This window comes from Symsagittifera roscoffensis, chromosome 9, assembly GCF_963678635.1.
Source record: "Symsagittifera roscoffensis chromosome 9, txSymRosc1.1, whole genome shotgun sequence".
NCBI classification, from domain to species: domain Eukaryota; kingdom Metazoa; phylum Xenacoelomorpha; order Acoela; family Convolutidae; genus Symsagittifera; species Symsagittifera roscoffensis.
In genome coordinates this window covers 43,783,127-43,790,201 of record NC_087070.1, presented here as the reverse complement: position 1 = coordinate 43,790,201, position 7,075 = coordinate 43,783,127, and the positions used below count along the sequence as shown (strand labels likewise).

The 7,075-nt window shown below is 33.5% G+C and overlaps 2 protein-coding genes across 5 annotated transcripts in view; both read left to right on the top strand.

Moving 5' to 3' along the window:
• Positions 1 to 7,075, top strand: part of LOC134854905 (potassium voltage-gated channel subfamily C member 4-like) — a 529,156-nt gene that overhangs the window by 19,958 nt on the left and 502,123 nt on the right. The gene's annotated exons all lie outside the window — the stretch shown is intronic.
• Positions 1 to 7,075, top strand: part of LOC134854907 (mpv17-like protein) — a 518,847-nt gene that overhangs the window by 370,088 nt on the left and 141,684 nt on the right. The gene's annotated exons all lie outside the window — the stretch shown is intronic.

The following is a 7,075-nucleotide window of genomic DNA, read 5'->3' as shown; positions in this document are numbered from 1 at the left end:
AAAAGAAAATGACAAAAAAACTGAAAAAAAAAAAGCCACCTGAACGAAAAGGTACTACATTAACTTATTCATTGCAACTTTTTGGGAATTAAAAGAGCCGTTTTCCGAATGCAAATAATCTACTAAGTAAGTTAGCGCCGTACAAAAGTTCAGTGGTACATTTGTTTGTTGTTTCACAAATTAAGTTGTGTATTCGCAAATTTTGGAGATAGCACAAAAGCGTTTGTTTCTCCAACTGACAATACGGCGATTTGTTTTTGACGCATATCAACTTTCAGCTTCTTGATTTTATCTGATTCTATATTTATTGAATTTCCTGGATTAATTTGAAATTATTGGTCATGTAACCAGAAAAACTGGAAAGACAATGCAACAATTTTCCAACAAAACGGAAAAAAATGCCCATACTCTCGAAAAAAAATTATGTTTTGATTGATTTCATCGCAACTTTGCATTTGTAGTAGTGCGAGGATTTTTTGCAAAGAACTCTCTGGAAAAAAATAAGTTTGCTCATCAGTGGTATAAACCAGCGTGTCGTCTGTTTGTGGTTTGGCTGAAAACATGCCTCCAACGACAAAGTCATTATTCAAAAACTTTCACATTACAAAAATTCTAATGTTATTTTTCTTTACTTATGTTTTGTGTATTCTGGTTAGCATAACTTTTTTTAAAAACAGTACCTTGGAGTCAAAGCCACAGTCATTTAAATTAAGTTATTGCAATTGTAGCAGGGTTCTACCATCATCGAAAATATTTAACAGCACATCAATAAACTGGGGAGATTACAACAAGTCCACTTGCGGCAAAGACGCTTATCGAAGAGGCTCTCACCAAAAAGTAGTGTCGTTTGTTTTTTACTTAAGAAATGACACTTCACGGGTGACGATTGATCAAAAAATGAAAAGATACTTCCCAGGTATCAAAAGGAACTTACAAAAAGTCCGTGAGCTTTACAATGAAACTTGGGTGACGAGGTTGTATTTGACGTGAACAACAATGGATCTCTTTTGAACCAACTTTGTGACCTTGCTTGTAACCATGATGACCTTGACCTTTGCGATGTTCGCGCATTGCCTGGAAATCGAGTGCGTGATGCAATAAAGATCAACGCAATGAACTGGAGGTTTTTTCCAACTTTGGACCCTCAAGTGGATATTGTTTTTAGCAGGGATCTGGACTCTGAGATCAGTGCGAGAGAAATTTCAGCTGTTGGGGAATGGATGCTTTCAGATAAACAAATTCACGCTATGAGGGATCATCCCTTCCATGCGACTGCGATGCTCGGAGGTAAGAACCATCGCCCAATATTCGAAAAGTTATCGGATGTGATTTATTTCGGACACAACGAACAACATTGAAATTTACCACGCGTTTTTTTTTTAACTTAGGTTGAAATTAGCCAAAAAAAGAAGAGAGCAAAAGAAAATTAATATGGTCCAATTTTTCCCTTGATTTTCCTAACGGGTCATTGAAAATGGGTCATTTTTTATTAATAAAAAATTATGCTGAAATCACAACGTAAATTGATGAAAAAGTTATATCCAAAGAAGTCTCTTACACAGCCCAACAAAAATCTAGGATTAAAAAATTTTCTAAAAATCTGTAGAAGTGAATATATTTTTGGTTAATAGCCAAAACAGGTCATTTTTCAAAAAAAAAATCTTTGGCTGAATACAAATTTCAAACGTTTTACGCAATTTTTTAGAAATTTCTTTTTCCTATAACTTTGTTGGGCGGTGTAAGAGGCTTCTCTTGATATATTTTTCTCATCAATTAATTTGGTAGCTCAAGCGTACTTCTTGTTTAATTAGAAACGGACAAAAATGACCAATTTATTCTTGGTGCAATTCTAACCAACTTCCGCTCTTTTCTTTTTTTAGTTGATTCTTAATCGAATTTGAGAAAAACGCGTTAGTTTAAATTTTGCTTTTTCTCCATGTAAAATTCTCCAATACAATTCTCCCCGTAAAATTTCTGAGAAAATTACAAACAGACCGGGTTGAACAAAACTGCTAGTCATACACTTTTCATATATGGAAAAATGCTAGTCATACAATTTCCATACAATTCCATACGTTCAGAAAATTGCATGAAAGGTCTATGATTAGTATTTTTTCATATATGTAAATTGTATGACTAGCGTTTTTTTATAAATGGAAAATGTAACATTTGAGCTTTTCATATATGAAAATTTTATGATTGGCATTTTTTAACAATTAGAAATCCAGCAAAATGAGGCAAAAACTACTTTAATTCCCATCCCATACGACAAGCAACCGCAAAAAAGAGAAGAAAAAACCAGAGAAAATTTGTTTTCTCATAGTAAATTCTCCTCACTTGCTGAGAAAGCAGAGCAGTTCTTATTCTTATCTTAGGGGTAACCCATACCAGGAGGGACTGCCTCAGAAAAAAAAACACCTGATAGCAAGCTGGAACAGTCCACCAAAGTTTTGGATTTTTCCGGCTATTCGAGTAGATTCCATATATGGAAATTGTATGACTAGCATTTTTTTTCATATCAGTTTTTTGTTTATGGAGAGTCTTAAATTTCGATACCGAAACAACAAAAAAATTTTTTTTAGAAGTCGATCAAACTCATTTTGAAAAAACGAATGAAATTTGCATGACTAAAATTTTCCATAGACTAAGTGAATGAAATTGCATGAGTAGCTTTTTCGGGGGCGGGGTGGGGGGGGGGGGGGGGTTCGGGTGGGGCTTTGGACGCTTTCCTTCTCAGGGGTCCACCCTTTGTACTATTTTGAGATATTGTTTTTCGGCTAACTGACCCTGAAGTTTTTCTAAAATTTACTAATTTTGAGGGTGGAGTGAGCGCCAAAAAAACGTGATTTTTTAGTCAACATTTTCGAAAAAGTGACTAAAAACGCTTTTTTGGCCTGTTTTTTCAAAAGTTTACCTGTGGTGCAGAAAATATTGTCAAAATAGTGTCTTTACAGTGATTTGGGAGAGCTCAAAAAATCAATTAGGTCGACTTAAAAAAAATGGATGATAAATTTTTCAAAATTTTTTGGAAAATCTACCCACCTGATCTTAGATCCGCCCCTGATCCAGACCATCAACCTGATAGGCAATTTTTAGAGAGAGTGAAGCAAACAAAGTAGAGCCAAGGCACCCATTTAGACAAAAAACTAGACGACGTTTAAATCTTGAAAAGCTATATTGAAAAAGTATTGATGCAGTTTACCATTGCATTGATGAAATATTGTATTGATGAAAATTATCATTACTTATATCTCGTCTGCTTCTTAGTTCTTAAGAAGAGAGCAAAAGAAAAATAATGTGGTGCAATTTTTCCCCTGATTTTCCTAACAAAAAATTCACCTTGATAATGAGTCATTTTTTTTATTAATAAAGAATTATGCTGAAATCACAATATAAATTGATGAGAAAACTATATCAGAAGAAGTCTCTTACACAGCCCAACAAAGATTTAGGATTAAAAATTTTCCAAAAATCTCTAGAAGAGAATATATTTTTGGTTGATAGCCAAAAAAGGTCATTTTACAAAAAAAAATAAAAATCTTTGGCTGAATACAAATTTCAAACGTTTTACGCATATTTTTAGAAATTTCTTTTTCCTATAATTTTGTTGGGCTGTGTAAAAGGCTTCTTTTGATATATTTTTCTCATCAATTAATTTGGTAGCTCAAGCGTGCTTCTTGTTTAATTAGAAACGGCCAAAATGACCAATTTATTCTTGGTGCAATTCTAACCAACTTCCGCTCTTTTCTTTTTTAGTTGATTCTTAATCGAATTGGAGAAAACGCGTTAGTTTAAATTTTGCTTTTGTTCGTTTTGTCCGGATATTTTAAATCAGCATTGTATGCAATATGAATGCAACTGATATAAGCCACTTAAATTGTCCAGCTAAATTATTTATTTGAATATCAAAACTTCTTTTCGAATTTAAAAACAGAAACAAAAACTGCCTATTAAGTTCACGCTAAATTCTAAACTCGAATTGAACCAAAAAATAGAAAAAGTGGATCAATTATCAAAATTAGCAACACTGGCAAAAAGATACAAACTAATTGTCGACCTTTGAAAACATACAACATGTCGACCTTTAACCTGTCGAACTGATCTTTCATTAAGCACGCTAAGCTGAGTTTTTATGAGAAAAAGGTTGAATTCTCATTTAAAAACTTTTTCATGCGTAGAAAGTTTTTTAGAGAATTTTTTTTAGAGTTTCTGAGTTTAGAGTTTACAGACAGACTGAAAAGCTTGGTGAAAACTTGCGAAAAGTGAAACCAGTGTTATAGGCGGATGATACGATATTATGTTTTTAAAGTAAAAGCAGAACCATCTAAAATGAAAAAATTAAAAGCTAGAAAAATGGATTGATTGCAAGAGTTTAGCATTCATTTTAACAAACGGTGAAAAGCGCCGACTTGATAAATGATTTTGGTTGGTTTTTTTTATTTGAGCTATTAGAATTGCATTAGACATTTAGGACACAAAACTGACAACCAAGTTTGAAGTAACATATTAATGAAGCTGTTACAAAAAATTCTTTTTACTGAACAGTTTTTAATCATGAGAAATTCTCGTTAACAAAATCTTCGCATGTTTTATAAATCAAATGCTCAATTTATCTTACAATAGGGCACTCAATTTTTCTTAAACTTTCATATCACACGCAAAATGAAAATTGAAGCCTCGAAGACGTACTTTACGAGCTTTTTTCTTTAAACAAAATCATAAAAATGTAACAAATACATGAGTGGCCAGAAACACTACACTGTTTTTAATTTGTATCAGCGTGCGCTTTTCAAGATAGATAAATTCCTCCAATTTTTTTTATCGTTGATATATAAGAAATTAAGCTTTATATAGATTCAATTTTTCAAGTATCATTCAAATATTTTTCAAGTTCTCGAGGTGACCCACTCGATGCGATTTCGGTCACCCTCTGTTTTAACGTAGCTGATAAATTGAAGATTCAAAATGCATAAGGAAAACATGAAGAAACTCGCAAACAAATAAAATAAGACTGCTCGAATCAGGGCAAAGCCTGATCAGGGCGAAGCGAAGCCCTGATGGTTCCAACTGCTTTTTAATGTCTGTGGAGCAGTGAAAATTATCCCCCCACACGCCATATAAAGTACAAAAGAAAAGATTTTGCTCCTTGTAAAAAATCAATTCAGGTAAATAAGCTTCCTTCAACCAACTTGCAACGATTTCTAAGACGGATTAATCTCCGCTTACGCATTAATAGCGCGAAGTATTTCGCGCGTTAATTGTCCCAAATTGGCCAAAATGGCAATCTTTAAAACTCATTACTTTACGAAAATTAATCACAGATAAAATTTCTTTTCAAAATTAAGCTCAAGACAACAATACTTTTTGAATGATATTTAAAAAAACTCCGTCAAAAATGGCTACTTAAAACGTCGAAATTTGTCTGAAGAAAAAACCCACCTCGAGCACAAACTTTCCGTTACTTTCGTTACGAAAGTTGGAACAATAAGTATAACCTTTACATTCAAGCTTAAAATGGGGCAGCCTATGGAAAAGTTTCGTGGACCGAATTTCGGTTTGTTTGATTCAATTTCTTTGAGATGGCAATTCTTTTTCTAGGAATGTGGGGAAGCAAATTAATGATGCCTCAAATCAGAAGGAATTGGAACCAATCTTGGGAGCACTTTTTCAAGGAAAGTATTAGTTATCATGGGCGCAATGCAGATCAATACTTTCTCGGATATCATATTTGGAAATGGGCCGAGCAATATTCATTGCCACACGACAGTTATTCTTGTAAATACTTCCCAAACTCAACTGGTTTTCCCACAAAACGATTAAAAACGGGCAGTAATTTTGTCGGCGCAGTTGTCCCCACACCCGAGCTGTTGGTCGAGTGTCCAAGAGAATGTCTCCGTGACGGCCATGAAGATGAGTGGATTCACTGCTAAAAAAAATGTCAGCCATTTAGTCAAAAATCTGCAACCCATTTGCGTTACACCAAAAGAAACGGCTCTTTTCCAGTTTCCCCCCTTTAAATTCAATTTTGAAAAGTCAATTTAATTTTGTCATAATGCAATGAAATTTGGCGTGGTGAACAAATCGACAACTGTGAACAGATTTGTTCTTCATGCTTTACAGCGTAACATCACAAATTTAGCCGTAATAACACGTAAAAGAAACATAAAACTCGGTATTTTGAAAGGTGGGGGGGGGGGGACTGGAAAAGAGCTAAAGAAACAATCTTAGAAATTACTATGAGCCATTTTAAACCTTTAAAGATTCCACATTAAGAAAACTGAAGTCAATTTAAATTCCAAATTGTATTCAAATGTGTATACAAAATCCGATCATTTTAAAGCCAATAAATCTTGAGAGATTTTTTTTACCACACTCTTCAACTATTCCATCACCAAATGGTACCTGGTAAGCCACCGCGCCTCTTAAGTTCTAATGTTTGGAGTGAACAGGCGGAAAAATCTCACGGTTTGTGCTCAAATTTTCATTGATTTTATTAAATTAAAAAAAAAAGATTTCTATAGTTGGTCAAAACCTCAAATGTTCCGAGTATCCTTTAATGCACTAGTTATTTTCTGGTGTGAAACATGGCCGACAGAAAACTGTAAAAGAGACAATTAACAGTAAAAAAAACAAAAGATAGACTTTTTCGAAGCATTTTCGAAGAAAAAGTTACATGGATCTTTGAAATTGCAAGTCTGTTACATTTTAAACTTTTTGCATAAATTTAAACCATAAAAGAAAACAACGTCAATCTCGAAAATTAAAACTCACTTTCAAAACTCATTGCGTCATTTTCACTTTAGAAATAAGAGAGCAAAATTTCAGACTTTATACTGAAAAAAAAATCAACACGAACCCTATAAGTGTCTTGACTAAGTTCATTGACACTAGCAAATGACAGCAAAATCATGTTTTTTTTTCTTTCAACAACTGCCCCACATTCAATTGTTGCTGTCGTACAGACAATGCAGTATACCCGTTTTTCTTCCCTCATTAAAAAGTTGTTTAAAATCCAAATTTATCTGAAAAAAACCTCGCTAGTAAAAATTATTTCATGTTTTCAAGTTGTTTTAAC